General features: G+C 42.3%; 1 protein-coding gene across 1 annotated transcript in view; it reads left to right on the top strand.

The window, feature by feature from the left end:
• FBLN5 (fibulin 5) overlaps positions 1–17,191 on the top strand; it is a 51,803-nt gene that overhangs the window by 7,293 nt on the left and 27,319 nt on the right. The gene's annotated exons all lie outside the window — the stretch shown is intronic.

Below are 17,191 nucleotides of genomic sequence, written 5' to 3'. Positions count from 1 at the left end.
CTTCAGGTACTGGAAGGCTGCTATAACTCTCTCAGCCTGTCTTCATAGGAGAGGTGCTCCAGTCCTCTGATCATCTTAGTGGCGCTCCTCTGGACTCGCTCCAACAGGTCCATGTCCTTCTTATGTTGGGGGCCCCAGAGCTGAACGCAATACTCCAGGTGGGGTCTCACCAGAGTAGAGTAGAGGGGCAGAATCACCGCCCTCGACCTGCTGGCCACGCTTCTTTGGATGCAGCCCAGGATACGGTTGGCCTTCTGGGCTGCCAGCACACATTGCTGGGTCATGTTGAGCTTCTCATCAACCAACACCCCCAAGTCCTTCTCCTCAGGGCTGCTCTCAATCCACTCTCTGCCCAGCCTGTATTTGTGCTTGGGATTGCCCTGACCCAGGTGCAGGACCTTGCACTTGGCCCTGTTGAACTTCATGAGGTTCACACAGGCCCAACTGTCAAGGTCCCTCTGGATGGCATCCCTTCCCTCCAGCATGTCAACCGCACCACTCAGCTTGGTGTCATCTGCAAGCTTGCTGAGGGTGCACTCAATCCCACCGTCTGTGTCGCCGACAAAGATGTTAAACAGCACCGGTCCTAATACCGACCCCTATTTAGTCCTATTATTTAATCAGGAAACCCACTTTTATGACAGAATGAATGTTTTTATGAGATAAACAACTGTCTGATGGCAGGTGATTTGTCAGTGCATCAAAGGCATGCCTTTTATGCTTATAATTCTCTCCTTGAGAGAGAAGATAGATGGCCCCCCCATTTGAAGCATTAGATGGGGACTGAGGAAACCTTGATTCAGTTCTTGGCAATATATGACCTTGTTCAGATTTCTGGACCTTGGCCTTCCTCCTTTAAATGGTATAAATAAGAGTTGCTTCCTCCCATACTTTGCGTTCTTCACTTAGACTGTGAGCCATCTGGAGCACATACATTGCTTATCTAGAGGGTGGTACACAACTGTTAGCACTACCATTCCTTTAATGACTATAGACTTCAGCTGAGACTGGAGCCCCCTTGTTCGAGGCACTGCGCAAACACATAAGGAAAGAATTGCTGCCCCAGCAGAGCGTTGACATTGTCTTAGCGCCTTGATATTCCCCAATCTCCAATACAAAAAACAAATAACCCTATGAAAAATTTCTTGTGTTGGTAGTTTTTCTACTTTTGCAACTTTTGCTAGATTCTGATTCCACTTACTTCATTTTATACTGTGTTTAACTTGGATGTAAGCTGCTCCTGTGTTCCTCAAATTTAAGGGAGATTTAGATTCTACCCCTTTGGTTTGCTTGCTTTTGATAATGTCATGTTATGAAGGAATGGAGGGAAAATTTCTGAACTAAATTAAAGTAAATTCTACTGGCCAAAATATTTATTTGGATGCCAAACTTGGAATCAAGAGATCAGGATCAAACTGATCATTGGCAGCTGCTCAGGGTAAATGCTGGAGATGTAGCCCACAGGTCTACCACAAAGTTAATCTATAACCACTACTTATTGCTGTGTCTCAGTTGTCCTAATGGTAAAGTGAGTTTTTTATCTGTTATTATATGTAGCTAATTGTCTGAAGGTTTTTATCAAAATCTTTTTTGAAATAGGACTCGTCTTTGACAAGAAAAAAAGCCCAAACTACAGAAGATATGAGCTTTCTATAGGGAATTTTGCCTGTCTGTGGACTAAGGAACTGCATTTAACTCAGAACATTTCTCTTTTGAATGCTGCTGCAGAACATCACAAGAGCTAAAACTGACTTGTCTTTTGGGCTGATTCTGCCCTATTGTCTGAAATTTCTGGCAGGACTTGGTTTCAGATGATGTATTTTGTTTGCTTCCCCATGATGCTTCATGGGAGCTGTGAAAGTCTAGATTTAAATTCAGCTACTTTGGGTCACATTTTTCTGTATTTGAATCATTGCCGTCATTATGTTCCAAGGTGGGAAAAACGTTATTTTCTAACCAGCGCTAGTAGTAATACCTACTGGAAAATCAAAAAACCTGTTTTTCTAATGAGGAGTTTTGAAATCCTGGGATAACTGATGAGTTTGCTATAAAAATAAGCATGTATACTATCCAGTCATTTGAAAATTGCAACTAGTCCTTCTGATCTTAGCAAATTGATCAACCTCAGTTATTTTATCTATTGATTTGTAGGCTTCCAGGGGTGTTTTCATTTTACTAACTTTGATGTAGATGAATCAGGAAATGGGGCAGTTAATGGAAAAGAAGTGCTGAAATCAAAGGGGAAATGAAAGCTCCATATTTTACTCTCTCTGGCCTCCTGCATGCAAACCATACTAATCAAAACAGGTGGATTTTGGAAACTTTTACAGTGGACCTTCCAGCCTGCAAAGGGCATATATGTTCCTGTCCACGCTGGCAGAAATGTGAGGACTAATGTTTTCTTCAGTCAGGGCTGTTCACTTCTGTCACTTTAAATTTCAAATATGGGAATTTAATTGTGAGGGAAAGTTTGGTGAATAGAGACATTAACAAGAATAGATGGGAAAGGACCGACTGCCGTTCAAGTACCACAGTTAGCTGGAAGCAGTTTTTGAAAGTCTACATCAGGTTTGAATTTGGGCGGATGATGGATCATATTTGTGTTAGAGGAAGAAAAACAAAACTTAAAGAAAACAAGACCTGTCACAGCAAAGGTGTCTCTGCTGGGGTTAGATTTCATTTTTCATTTAGTGAAATCCTCTGGAGACATTCACTGTCTTGATGCAGTATTTATTTTTGTATCTGTGTGCCCTAGGATGGAAAGTGTGAGCACCAAGGGAAGTGGTATGAGTACATGTCTCAATGCAGCGGTGGTAGGAAGGACTGATCCACTGTTTCCAGGACTTCTGGTGCAGTCAACAGGGGTGATGTGCTACCTCGTGCTTGAAGGCCTTGGAGATGAGGCACCAGGGAAACTTGACAGGGTCCTCAGAAACCACCAAAATTTCCCTCAGGTCATTCGAGAAAGTCTGAATCGCATGAGTCATGGTTCCATCTTATTATAAGTTAATTATAAGCATTGCATCATGTTAACAGTATTTCTGTTGCTCTGTGCTTCCCTGCCTGTCAGCATTCAGCATGCTCTTAGGATACGAAGCCCTTCAAGGGTTAATTTTGTGGTGGAAATTGTTGAAAAGAGTGAACTATTTTGCCCAGTAGCTGAGCCACTATATAACTTACAGGTTTGTTATGTCAGTGTTCTGGCACCGCCTTCCAGCACCTTCTTTCCAAATAAAGTTAGTCACAGGTATTTCCATGAGAGATGATGAGACTTTTTGCTATTGACTTCAGGGGAACCAGAGCTATTCTAATGCCAATGTTTCTGAGAAATCTCCAATTTTTAACAGAGTACACATTTTTGTCTGGTCAGATATGAGGTTACAGGTCTGGGCCACATTTTCTACAGCTAAGCCAACAGAAGTCTTTACTTTCTCTTTGAATTCCAGTCAAAACAGCTTATTAAACACAGGAACCTTCCCTGGGAGATTTGCAGCCTCAGCTTTGAAGCACTGAGCTTGTTCAAGAGACTTCCAAAGTGAAACAGGATAAAAATTTGATCTGAAAGCTGTATGAGACTTAACAAGCTCTTTTTTTTTCATTCCCCCTTTGCTAGAGCTGACAGAAACATAGGAAGGCTGTGAGAGGGTTGCTCTGTCCTGGCCTGGCATCTGGCCTGCCTGCCAAGGCTCCACGTTCCCTGGCTCTCAGAGGAATGTGCACCCCGGGTGGTTCAAATAACATTCCCCCTCGTGGGGGCTGATATATTCCAACACAGCAAAAAAAGAAATATAAGCCGTTCTTCTCCCTTTCAAGCTTTTTTGGTCTCATCTTTTCTGGCCTGGATGGTCATACACAGGGGTTAGGTGCCCACGTTCCTTCCCCATCCTGTTCACCACTCAGTCTTAACAAGACTCTTTTATCTCCAGATCTCGTCCTTTGTGAAAACAAAAACTTTCCTGTCCCAAGTGCCTCTCAAAGACACCTGTCAGTGACCACTTTGCCCAGTCCAGTGTCCTCTGTGTGGTGCAGAAGTAGCTGCAGCCATTTGTGGCAACAGGCAGAGAAATATTTTAATGATAAGTACTTTTTAATTCTTCTGTGGGTTTGATTCCTGATACATGGTATTTTTACCCCTGGAGCTGCTGAATGCTTTATGTCTTGTATGTATAAATGTACTGTGTTTTCAACAGCACAAAGTCTGTGTAAACTCATTCCAAAGCAGGTTGGGAATAATTTATAACCACAATTAACGCTAGAATAAAAGACCACATACAGGAAAAAGCAAAGAACATCTAGCACGAGTGCTGCTTGAACTGTTTTTCTTCTAATGTTACTTCTCTATAAATACAGAATGGTTAGTCATAATAATGACTTTTTGTTCAAGGAACTTGGTCTAGTAACTGTTGGCAAGATTAAACTGGAGCGAGGGCCCATGTTCTTGCATTATACATTCGTAAGCTGAGAGCTCTTTCCAATTTCCCTTCACTCCACCTTGCTGTTTCCTGATTTACAATAATCTTTAAAACATGCCTCAAACACAGATCCTTCTGGGCATTGTGGAGAGAACTGTAATGGGTGGACTCTTATTTTTGCTTTCTCTCCCATTAATGCACACGCACTGTGAGGAGATGATGGGGGTGGGGAGGCATCTAAGAGGGCTGAATGGAGGGATCGGAGAAAGCAGACTGCAAAGACAGAGAAGTGGATGTTAGGAAAGGTATAAGCATAAGGCAAGATGAGTATGACCTAGAGACAGAAAGAAGGGAGAAGGCCAGAGGAGTTAATTAAAAAAAAAAAGGCATCATCTTTATTTTTAAAACAAAAGCTAAAAGAAAGAAGCATGAAAACAGAGGGAAATGGAAAGATGCTCTTTCCAAGCGTAAGAGAGAATTGTTCTTCAAGGCCTCACCTGTGGAGTAGTCATTGCTTCAGCTTTCCTCATTTCTCAAAGACTGCCAGGACCTCCTGCTTTCCCCACCTACAGGTCCCCAGTCCCACATTCGTGGAGTGAAATCTTTCCTTCAAAACATTACCTTTGCACAGATGGGTTTTAGATCATTATCATTTTTATTGCAAGCATTCCTAAAACCCACATCCAAGCCTGCAATTGTACTGACCTGCCCTGTGTGCAACCTCATTAAGAACAGCCTATGCCTAGATGAGTTTTCAAGCAAAATAAAGGAACCAGATGTGTGTGTCTGGGGAGAGGGGAGGGAAATGAAGATACAGAGAACTGAAAGGTGCCCAGGTCTTGCGGCAGGCCCATGGCTGTGCTGGGGATAGAGCCCAGAATTCCTTATCCAATGGCTTAGCCACTAACCCAGGCTGCCTCCTAATAGTGACTTTTCTAGTGACATCTCTGGGCATATAGAAACAGGAGGATGAAAAGGAGGGACATGCAGCAAGGAGATTATGCCCTGGAAGGGGTTGTGTAAAGGAAAAACAAATGGAATCCACTCCTGCCATTGCCTTTTTTAACCCTATTTGGTTCAGCTCTGTGTCTTTCCCTTTTCCTCTTGGTCTGTGAGACAATCTCTTTTGCTATTCCAGAGGGCCGGTTCCTCAAGGCTATGCACGGTCCCTGTTAGGCCAGCACTGCCATCACGTCCAAATTAATGAGAAAAAAAAAGGAAGATTGCATGAGAATAGGTTCTGCAAGAGGTTGAGGGCAGCCACCTGAAAGGATATGTAATTGATAACAACTCCTGATTAAATTAAGGGCCATGATGTGTAGCCTTTATTTGTAAGATGGTTTTCCTGTTGGCTTTTGTTTGGGGGAATATAAATTTGGACATCATGTTGCCATAGCAACAGAAAAGTTGCCTCTGAAGCATCACAAGAAGAAGTTATAGTTGGTGGCTAAGGCTTGGGTTGGAAGATTTTGCATTCAGTTCCTGACTTTGCCATACATAAACGTGCTGGGTATTTTGGGGCTTCAGGTCATTCTGTGTAAACTGAAATAATAATTAATTTTCAACATTGTGCCGAGGATAATTTCACAAGTAGATGATAGGTGTTGAGATAACTCCCTGACAAGTATCATGCAAAAATATGTAAACAGGAGAAAAAAGGCCCAGTTTAATAATCCTACAACAGTGAAGCTCAAAGTGAGACACGTGGAACTTGTGCACTTCCCAAGTGTACTAAACTGGTTGGAAATCACTGGGCATTTTTGTTTATGTTTCTGCATAGATCAGAGGAGAGGGGAAGTCCCAGAACTTTATCAGTATCTCCCATTTACTTCAGGAATACCTGTGCTACAAAGGCTTTCAGTGGTTATTTGACCCTGGAGTTTTTCAGTCACCATCTGCTTATGCTGTGCTCATTTAACGTTTTAGCACAATTCAAGGTGGTTGACCCTTGATTATCTAATGTAATGAGACTAGACAAGCCAGAAAAAATAAAGAAGTGGAAAATACAAACTACATACTTTAAGACAGAAGACCATACGCTGGGGACTAATGGAAGAAGGTTCATTAACATCATAGAGTACAGACATACTTAACATAGCCCTGTCCCATTGGATAAACCCACATTATACAGCTCCAGACAAACATAACTATAATTCTTCTGGGTCCAGCCTCAGTGCTTCTGATCTGATGGCCTGATCTATTCACAACCCCAACAATCTTCATAAAGATAATCACGAGTTGACCATAAAATATTCATGGGCAAAAAGGTACATCTGAAAACATTCAGAGCTCCTTCCTCCCTCAGGAAACCATTGCATTAGCATGGAGGATGGGCCGGGTCTGAGGAAAGGCAAGATTCAGCTAGTCCCTACAGTAGGGTCCATCAGTAGGGTCATTCCTACAGAAATTTGACCATCAATAAACATATCCTCCCCAAGCAGAACTTACCAAGGAGAATGAGGGTGGAAATGCTGCTTTTCACTGAAGTGAATCCATTTGTGGTGCAGCAGTTGGCTTGATAGAAAAGGTTGCTGTACATATCTGTCTGTAGCAGGGTAAACTGAACCTTCTGTGGCTTTATTACTTCTTTCATTTCTCACTAAGTGCAGTGTGGGAGGAGTATGGTCTGGTGGTTAAAGCACAGGTGAGTGCTTCGTTTATTTGTGAAGCTTCTACTACTCGCAAAGAAATGAGAAAAATTGAATCAAGAAATATAACATGCAAGCCAAGAAGGCTGGCATGTTATTAAGAAAACTGGCATCTCTGTGTACTGAAATGAAAAATAGAAGGCTCCTGGGTATGGCAAAGTGTAACAGTAAGTGCAAGTCTATCATTCTGCGTGTCAGTGCCTTTCAAGCATCACTGACTGACTGTATTTACGTGTGATGATGTGAGAAGGGAAAATAAAATAAACACAACTACAGTATAGCCACAACTGAACTTGACTGAACTACAGTCATACTGGGTAGACAGTTGGATAGTCAACTGGAGACCAAAAACTCTTAGACCTCTGATTACAGTCCCCATTGACTTTGGTGAAGATTTTAGGATCTTGGAGCAGAAGTTCTTGCAGTGAATTTATTAGGTTTAAGTTAATCTGTCTTGAGCCTAAGCCACTGACCATAAGTAGCTTATGGTCAGGGAGTTTGGCACCATATTTTCCTCCTGCCAGACTCCTGATACCATGATAAGGTTTTCCTAGACATTGTGAGGGAAGAATAGACAGCTGGTCAGAAGATCACCTTGTGATTAAAAACTGTGGCCACCAGGAGTGTTTAAATTTGCTTTCAGCTTTAGCTTGAGCTAAACTGATTCTGTCTGTGGAAGTGTATTCACCTGCTTATTAAGGGTGATTAAAAGTTTTCTGGTTTCTTCTGTACTGAGGCTGGGAGCCAGGAGGGAAGCACAGTGGCATATGGTGGGGGACAGCTGAATGAGAATATATCACGTTACAAAACATAACTGGTTTGTATGCAGAGAAGGGGCATAAGCACAGAAGGGACAGTGTCCATGTCTTCTTAGATGTGCAGGCCACAGTCCAGACACAGGAAGGTTAAAGCCTCTCTAGACTGTGACATCTCTATTTCATGATGTGTTTCAGTTTTCCCTCTTTCTTGGAACTGTATGATATGTTGGTATACAAGGTGGCAAGAACCCAGGAATCCCATCTCCCTTGCACTTTGTAGACCGCAGAGGGAAAGGATATGCAAGGCAAAGAGGTTTAACTGATACTCTGGGTTTTGGTTGGTTTAATGGCCTCGGTTGAGCTTGGTCTCTGAATTGGGGGTTATTGGTCACTGGGCTCTGAGCCAGATAATACATAGACTTCCCTTGTCACCAAGGGCTAGTTGGCAGGAGGTTATATCTGACTCACTTCAGAGAAGCAGTAATCGTGCCCGGCCTGCCATATCCTCAGGTATGTGCTGGCCAGGGCAGGGCTCTCACCCCTGCTGTTAATCTCCGAATGATTCCTTAGACTCACTGCTAACAGCGGTTTGATATGTGGGGCTTTGTGGCCGCCTTGCCTTTATTATGTCTTACTTCCAGGGATTTCAGCAGTGCCAGATCAGTTAAAGCCACTATGTACCAATTAGCTCTGTCTGCTCTGAAGCAGATTTCGTGAGCTTTCCTTTGTGGGATAGCTGTCATGCAAGGCAGTCCCGCCAACTAGACAATTACAGGGCTTAAAGGAAAATTAAGTCACTTAATGGTGCTGGAAGATTGACAGACTTCATGAGTACCCTTCCCCAATCCATTGGCTACGTGGCTTGTTCTTCTCTCATTTTCCTATGGGTGTCTGTTTTGGCTGTGGATGACAGTCCATGCCTAGCTTTCTGCTGCGACCCTTGGGGACTTTGGTTGCATGAGTGACGCCTTCTCTACCTCCCTGTGGCATAACGTGCAGAGTTCAGTACATGATAGAGTATCTCTCCTTACATGGAAGGCTTATTTATTTTCAGTGCCCTTCATAGCACCACCACTCTGCTCAGGCCCACGTTAATTTTTGCATATATTTGCAGCACCCAGAGTGCCTAGAGATGGCAGTGTTCTCAATGACTTAAAAGTCACCGTTTTTCTTGGCCTCTCCCTTATATTTTTTGGGTCAGCTTTGTTTCTTTTTGCTTGGTTCCAGCCTGAAATTGGCCATGGTTATATTGTCACAATCAAGATGCTAAGCCAAAATATATAGAAAATATGAATTGGCTCCTTTGCCATTATAAATCAGCCAGATGGACCATATGTTTTGCCAGACTCTATAGGCAGCGGTAATGTGCTGGCATTGCTCCTTTGTCTTGTCCCTAAGACACCGGACCCATGACAGAGCTGCCACGCAGAAATAGAAGAGCTGCCTGATGTTGTGTGGAGTTTAACATGCTCTGACCCCTTCATCTGCCAATTGACTGACTTCCCATTTTAGTACTTCAATGAGATGAGTGAATTTTTCAAAAATAAAGCTACCAGAAGATGAACGGGAGTTACACATCACCAGCCCAGTTCAGGGTAGTAGTTTCAGTGTTCTGCCTCTTGGCTGGGACGTGCTGCCCGTTGGGGATGACAAGATGCGCTGAAGTCCATCTTCAGTTTTAACACCAGCAAAACCCTCTCTGCTTTTAGTTCTTTTCAACCATAACTCATGGTTGCAGGTGCCCTGTGGTATAAGGCTACGCTGCAGTATGAGGAGAAGGATGGTCCGGATGATAGGGCAGTAGTATGGATGACAGGACAGCTGAAATGGAGGCCCAGGTCCCCAAAGCTTGGTTAGGTCCCTTGCTCTCACTGACCTTCATCCTCAGTGGAAGTTTAGCATATAAACGCCTGTTAATCTGGCCTGCAGTCTTTGCCACAGACTGCCAGTATAACCTCAGACCTCTTTGCTCAATATTGTTTTCAGAATTGACTACTTATCTGAGGAATCTCAATATCTGAGCAACCAGCTGAAAACCCTTGAGGGGTCTAAGTTTTCAGGCAGAGGCATTCAGCACTTTCTGAAAGTCAGTGTGCGCATGGTGTCTTCATTTGGGCACCTGCAAGTGTGTATATACAAACTCATAAGTCCTTCTGGAAAATTTCCTTAGATTTTCTACGGCTCAGCTCTACATAAATAGCATGCCTCTACAGTGAGAATAAATCTGTTTGTGTTCATGAGGCATTCAGATACTGAAAATACAAGAAGTGCTTCAGCTAAATAGGGAGAGCCTAAGAGAAGGGGGAGAGGAGTGCATCATAAACTTGCAGGGTCTGAATGAATCCATGATCTGCTTGGTCTGACACTAACTGTGTTGTTTGGTTTGGGTTTTGTTTTGTTTTTTTTTTCCACAGAAAGATATAATTTTAATGTCTGCCTTGTTCTAATATTTTGAGCTTGTTTCCATTTTCTAATTTTTTTTTTTTTTGTGAAGTAAAATTTTTGTTTTCCAGCCAGCCCCCTGAGTAAATGAAGCATTAGCTGGTGAGCTGGTAAATTCCTGGTTGGATCAAAGGCATTAACTGGTTTTGCGGCACAACCCCAACATATCTATAGGTGACACTGGGAAGATTGTACAAACAGTAATACACAGAAGCCTAGAAAAGCTGCAGTTGTGGTCAGGAAATTAAGGGGCTGGAAACCCAGCAGTAGATGAAAAGATAACCTAACACATGGCCATCTGATGGAAGACGAACAGTAGAAGGCAGTGATGTCAAGAGCAGTGTAGCATGGGGTAGTTTCTGGCAGTGTTACTAAGACTTCTCATCGCAGAACGGAGAGGGAATTTGTTCTGCTGAGAATGGATCCAACCTACTGACATTAAGTGTAAGTACTTTACCAGATAAATGTAGATAAGTTTATGGAAATCTCAGTATAGAGCAACAGTAAATTGGGGGCATTATTGAGGCTGACTTTAATTAAAAGAGTTAAGTATATTGTAAAGCTTAGGGTAAGATGACAGCAATTGGAACTGTAAATTTCAGAGAAGCAGAAGTTGTGTATGGTGGGTGGTACAACAGAATGATTATTCCTGAATAGGGTATAATTTGCTGAAATGAAGGAAAACTACTTTTAGACTGAACATAGTAAAGCCCTTTATGACAGTGCAGTGTATCAGGTTATCCAAAAATACACTAGGTATGTTGTAGCGGAGGAATAGTACAAAATGTAGCACCAGAACCATTCAAAAACTGCCTGGAACAATTGTTAGCAAGAAAGAGTCTTACACAAGTTGGGGGTGGGATAGATGTTATCAGGTATCTTTAAGTTGTTGTACTTTCGAGTCCTTTGATGTATTTCCAGCTTCCAGTGCGCACAGAGGCACAAAAGAAAACTGTTTGCTTTATCTAATGCTGCAGAGAAAAGTTCATAGCACAGGTAAGATCCTCCACCCGTTAAATAACAGTTGTTGCCACTATGGTGGAGCAACGCGAAGCTGAGATAGCTTAAACTGACAGCCTGACATCCCCTTTCCGAAGGAGGAATCTTGGAGCAGCGCCGAGTCAGTTTGCCAGACTGCCACTCCTTACTCCTGGAGCAGGAACTGGGCCAGGGAGACGAGATGTGGTCCGAAAACTACAGCACGCTGCTAATTTCCTGCTATTGCAACCCCGGTGGGGGATCCCAAACCAGGCATAGGCTGGAGCAGCCTTGGATCATGCTCATGTATTTCAAAGGCAGACTGCAGCAATATATACAACACTTGTTGCCAGCAAATCACTAAGCACTGCATTTGGAGCTTTAATTCAGAAGCAGGTTGAAATTATTTTAATTAAAAGCAGGGCTGACTTTGTGGTGGAATAGCCCAGAACTGTGCATTGACAGTTATCAGTTGGTTTCATGCAGTCATCCCAAAAGACTGTAGCATGCCAGCTTTAGGAAGGAGGTGTTCTTCCCCACTAAATAACTGCTATTTGAAGATATGGTTTTGTAAAATCTGTATTATGTTATTCAGGTAGTACATTGCATTTTGGGACAAAATTCTCAGTGAAATCAGTGATTTTTTGGTTGTTTTTTTTTTTTTTTGGCTTACAACATGACAATTTGGCTCATAGACATTTTCAAGAGGTTTCACTAGTCATAGATGAAAAGTGGCATAAGAGACTTTTTTTACAGGGTTACACATACGACTTCCAACACTGCCTATAATTTTAATTGAAAAAAGTGAAAATTTTATCTCCATATTCCCCAGGCAATTTTGAAAACCTGGGTGTAGATTTGAGCCCAGAGAGCTACAGCATAGATGTATCCTACACGGAATGGAGAATACCTCTAAATGTAATTAGCAGCTGACAATTTGCAGTATATCCATTAATGGCCCAGCAGGTCATGTGTATTCTGAAGCTGATAAGGGATGTATATCGTCACAAGATACAAAATACCATCACACTCTGCTCCACCAAAATTTCAAGCTCACATCTAGAAGCTTCGGACGTGAAACCATTTCAGAAATACATGATCCATCCGTGGTTCATTCCCTCTGACCTGGGGAGGCATGTGAAATGCTGAATTAAACTCTGTCTGCGGTATTTGATTGGAGATTATTAGAAAGACTACAAATGGTAAAATGCTAATCATGCTAAGGATTTGCTAGTCATGTTTCTGTGCTGGAGATTGTGCCTTCTAAAATGTGCCTGCTTTCTTGCATGACTGAGTATGACCAGAGACCTTGTGGTAATAAGGGGCTAATAAAGGAAAGTACTACAATAAAGGAAAAAATGTAATTTAGCTTTTCACTAGAGCAGGCCCACATGATGGAAAATTCACTGGGATGTGCATTCTGGAGAGTAAGAGCAGGAGTTTGCTCCAGGAATAACCACAGACATTAAATGTTCCTGCTAGTTGGGAACATTGCCTTTTTTGTTTATTTATTTACTTCTTTTTTTTTTAATTACCTAAACAGAACATGTTTTTTCAGGCCAGGCTACTTGGAATTGAACCATTTGGCTTGGGAATGCTCAATGTGAACACGTGTCTTTCTGAGTTTTCATGGGTACTGTGAGAGCTGGTGGGACTGCCTGTGACATTGGTAATATGACTGGCCACATGTTCAGCCTTTAGCGCTAGTCAGCAATTTCTGAATTCTGGTGCAAAGAAGGTAGACTTACCTTGAAGTTTTGGGGACAAAAATGTGCAGATCTGTATGTGTGAGCAGGGCAGTCCTGTTTCTAGCTGTGTTTGTACAGCATCCAATGAACTAGTTCTCCCACCTCAACAGTTTCTTGTAAATTAAGCAGATTCACAAAATATTGCTGCTGTGATGAACCACACTGATAACAAGGTTTACAACTAATCTGTATATACAAGCATTCTAAGTATTTTCTCTTAGCTACCTCCAGGAGAGAGTTCAGTGTGCAGTGGATTCCTGTTGCCTTCACAGGCACCCAATTCTCCCAGTCATACTGGTTCCCTGGTATAAGAAAGACATGGGCATACTGAAGGGTACCCAGCAAAGGACCACCATGGTGGTTAAAGGGTGGGAGCACGTAACATACAAGGAAAGGTTGAGAGAAGTGGGTTTACTCTGCCTTAAGAAGATGAGGCTGGTGAGGGAATTGTATTGCTTGCTGTCTTCAACTGTCTAATGTGAGTGCGCAAAGAAGATGAAGCCAGATTCATCTCAGAGGTGCACATGGACAGGAATGGGCAAAAGTTGCAACACGGGAAATTCTTATTAGATAAAAGGAGAAATGTTATCACTGTGAAGGTCGTCAAACACTGGAACAGGGGTTCATAAAGTTTGTGGCTAAAGATTGTATCCTTGGAGAAACTCAAACCTCAGCTGGAGAAGGCCCTGAGCAACCTGACTGAATTGCCCTTGCTTTGAGTGGAGGCTTGGACCAGATGACTTCCAGAGGTCAACTCCAACATGCCTTGTGCAATGGTTCTGAGACTGCAGTGCCTGAAGTGCAGGACCCTGTATCTGATACTGGTTTTAGCCTTTAATTTATCTAAGACTCCCATAAAATGAAAGTGATACTCTCTTTGTCACATAGGCTTTGAGTTTGAGCATTGATTTTAAAGTGCTGTAAGATCTTTGGATGGAAGCTGATATAGCAAAGTAGAAGCAATAATCAGAAGTGAAGGATTTTATTCTCAGCTTTTCAGTGAAGTGAATGTTGAGCTTCACCAAGTGCAAATTCAGTCAAGACCATCCAGATCAACACATCTGTTTTACACCAGGATCAGTACAGGGGAAGATGATCTGCCCTTATTTCGATTGATTTATTGATTGACAGGTGGGGCCCAGGACTCCTGCAAGTGTTAGGTAACTTTTATTAGAAATTTTCTTTGCTGCAGTTTCAGCCTCACATCTTGTCCTGCCTGGGAGTTTCACAACCATCCAGAACCTGTTGTGGTCCTGCTCAAAACTGGCAGTTCTTGGGGCTAAGTGAAACACAACTTTCTGCCTCTAAAGGCTCAGCACATCTGCTTTGAGGGCTTGTTATCTCAAGATTTCACAAATCTTGAAAGTTTCTGTCTTAATTTATGCATTAAAGGTAATTGAATGAGTTTTAAAACAGAGAGAGAGAGAGAGAGAGAGAGAAAGGGAAAAAGCCCTTTGAGATTAAACACCTCTTTTTCCAGGGAGCCATGAACTGAGAGTAAGGAGAGCAGGAGAATTGCCAGTAGACATCCACATCACACACTAATTGGAACAAAGTAAACCTCCCATATCCACACAGTTTTCATTTATCTAGGAAGGTTTGCAACCCAGTTGGCTGGCGGCAATTTTTGGAACATTGCAAGCAAATGTGGCCAAAGTGAATGCCAAATCTGAGTTAAAGCCAGTTATTTGAGCAGGGATTATAGGCATTTTCCAATGATCACCACCACAGAAATAAATAAATAGATGGCTTGCTATGTATACAGTCAAAGGGGAATGTTGCCCAACATGCATAGCTCTTTGCTATTAACAGTAATGAGGACGCAGCTGTCTGAGCCTGGAAGCCAGTATTTGCAGAGGATAATTCTCAAAGATTTTTCTTGTCCACTGGCTTTTGTCCACTACCCATTCTTTGCTTACAAAAGAGCCCAAAAGGTCCTAACATTTATACAAGAATTACCATGGCTTTGTGGTGCTTTTGAGATTGTTATAAAGCATGCTGACACATGGACAGGTTTGAAACTCAGATGAAATATGAAAAACAATTTTCTCCCTTGATAAGCTCCCCAATGCCCTTAGTGCCAAGCATAACACTCTCTTCGTAGTCAATCACGACAGCTCCTAGAGCAGCTGGCAAGGGTTGCTGCCATGGGCAGAGATCCGAAGCTCTCCCTTCCTAAGAAGGACTTCTAACTCCTGCTGCCTGCAGAGCTTGTGGCTGTGCCTGGGCGGACAAGTGATGTGAGTGTTGAGTCATGTATAACTGGTCAGCTCTACAGAGACTCTAAAGCAAATATAAAACTGCCCCACTGTCCAGACACATGTTCTGCAAGCACTGTTGGTGCAGTCAGGCTCTTTTTTCCCTGTTTTATCAGCTAGGTTCAGAAAATAAGGACTTAGATTCCTGGAGGAAGACAAAGCACTCTAGTCTCCATTGCATGTGTGTTTGACTCACGCAGTTCAAGTGACATGAGGCAATCTACAGCCATGCCACCTCCGGCTGGAGCCTCCTTGCATGCTCAAGCCAAGCAGCTTTGAATCCAGTCCATTCCTGAATAAGATGCTGGTGGTGATTGCTGAAGCTTTGTGAGAGATTAGTTAGTGATGAATCTCATATTACTATTCCAGTTCCCCATAATGGAGATCCCTTGTTTATATACATGCATGGGGTCCTCTTTTTTCATGTATATTAAAGATTTCAAGGTGTCCTGTGAGAGTGACTAGAGCATCCATACTGAATTCTCTCTAGGGGTATGTACATATCGCACACCTAGAATCTCTCTTGTATTTTCAGTATTTTCTCCAATACTTCACTCCCACAGATGTTTGCACAACATGCTTGAGCAATGGTTAAAGCTCTTGTTATGTCGCACGTCCAAAGTGGCTGCATTTTAATGGAAGAAGCAACCCTTCCTATAAAAGTTTCCGTTATATCCTGCAGGTGCATATTTGCATCCCTTTGTTTTCATTGCAGCTTTGATTTCTGGATCCATTTGGATCAATTTCTTCTGCTGTATTAAAAGTAGGGCTGTTCTCCTCTTTACTAGTTATTGTGGTCTATTCACAGTCTCAGACCTCTTTAGCCTGCCAAAACACTTGGAAAAGGAGCTCTTAATGACTCAGTTAAAATGTACGGTCAAGAAGTTCACTTATTAGAGGAAATGTAAACTGACCACCAATTGGCTAAACCAGCTGGCTGGACTATTTGTGCTAGTGATTTCTCAAAGCTCCCCAGGGAGCAAAAGTGGGAATAGCAGTTCTCTTCTTTTAGTTCTCTCATGCTCTGTACCCTAACAGAAAAGTCTTTGAAAGAATTTGTTGGAGGAGAAGCCAATAGGATTTCACAGACATGTTTAAAAGCTTTATAAATAGTGCTTTAAACTCTTATATTTTTAATATATTCCTTCTTACAGGGTTTTTTTAAACTATCCCATAGAATTGCAGAGAAAATATACAATTCAGCCATAGAAAATGCACTTTTTCCGTGTTAATGGTTCTACTCCTCTTTTGTGAAATTTTATAAGCCTTCTCCAGAGGTTCTTGCATGAGACTATTTCATATCATGCAGCAAAGGGAGGACTGTAAGGACCTTTTGCTAGAAGTATGTTTAATTTCTTAGTGTGCATTTCCTGGCTCTGATTGCACATCTTTTTCATTTCCACTGCAATAGAAAGTGTCACTTACATAACCTCCCAGCAGCTGGGAGTATTCGCAGTAAGTGCTCACTGGCTCCTCTCACCACCCTACCAGCAGATCTCAGTGTAGCATATGATCATACAAAATAGGTAATTTTGAGAAATGGGTAGTACAACAGTAATGCTCCATTTATTCAGCTGAAAAATATGTTCAACTGCTTGGTACCTCCTAATTCAGCAGGTTCAGTGTCATCAGTGGGATGCTAACACATCTCTACCTCACTCCGGCAGGTACTTGGGTCACTCTTCTGCTGCTGTACCACAGCTACTTGGAATAGCGTAAGTGCAGTGGGGAAATAACCAAGATTGCCAAATCGCATGCACTGACCATGGATTTCATAAGTTGTGCAGAATCTGCAACAGGAAATCATGAATCCAGAGAGTCAGTTATACTCCAGTCCATGGAGTTTCCATGTTTAAGCAAAGCCCTTAGTTGAAATCAGTAGTTTGTCTCATTTCTGATCCCAGAATTAACATGCAGACTGTGCATTTGTGCAAAAGCTCTCATGGG

The sequence above is a fragment of the Pygoscelis adeliae genome, unplaced genomic scaffold (assembly GCF_000699105.1).
Source record: "Pygoscelis adeliae isolate BGI_AS28 unplaced genomic scaffold, ASM69910v1 Scaffold71, whole genome shotgun sequence".
Lineage (NCBI taxonomy): Eukaryota > Metazoa > Chordata > Aves > Sphenisciformes > Spheniscidae > Pygoscelis > Pygoscelis adeliae.
The sequence above is the reverse complement of the archived record's forward strand: the minus strand, read 5'-3'. Positions and strand labels throughout refer to the sequence as shown.